We start from the raw sequence: 553 nt of genomic DNA, 5'->3' as shown, positions 1-553 counted from the left end.
TCATGTGTATAGATCCACCAGTTGAGTGGTCTAAAGACATCTGAGCTTTTTCTGTAAGCCCATAGTAGAAAATGTCTAACTGTACCCACTCTGAAAACATTTCAGAGGGACATTTTCTTAGCATACCTCTATACCTCTCCCAGGCATTATAAAGGGATTCATGATCCTCTTGTTTAAAGCCTTGGATGTCCAGCCTTAGCTGTGTCATCCTCTTTGGAGGGTAAAAATGATTCAGGAATTTGTCTGATAACTGTTTCCATGTCTTTATGCTTGCTGTAGGTTGGTTATTTAACCACCTTTTAGCTTGATCTTTTACAGCAAATGGAAACAGTAATAGTCTGTAGACATCCTGATCCACCTCTTTATCATGTACTGTGTCAGCAATTTGTAAGAACTGTGCCAGAAACTCAGTAGGTTCTTCCTGTGGAAGACCGGAATACTGGCAATTTTGCTGCACTATGATAATGAGTTGAGGATTTAGCTCAAAGCTGCTTGCTTTGATGGGAGGTATACAGATGCTACTCCCATATGCAGCTGTAATGGGGTTAGCATA

This window comes from Arachis stenosperma, chromosome 6 (assembly GCF_014773155.1).
Source record: "Arachis stenosperma cultivar V10309 chromosome 6, arast.V10309.gnm1.PFL2, whole genome shotgun sequence".
Lineage (NCBI taxonomy): Eukaryota > Viridiplantae > Streptophyta > Magnoliopsida > Fabales > Fabaceae > Arachis > Arachis stenosperma.
This window is presented reverse-complemented; position numbering follows the sequence as displayed.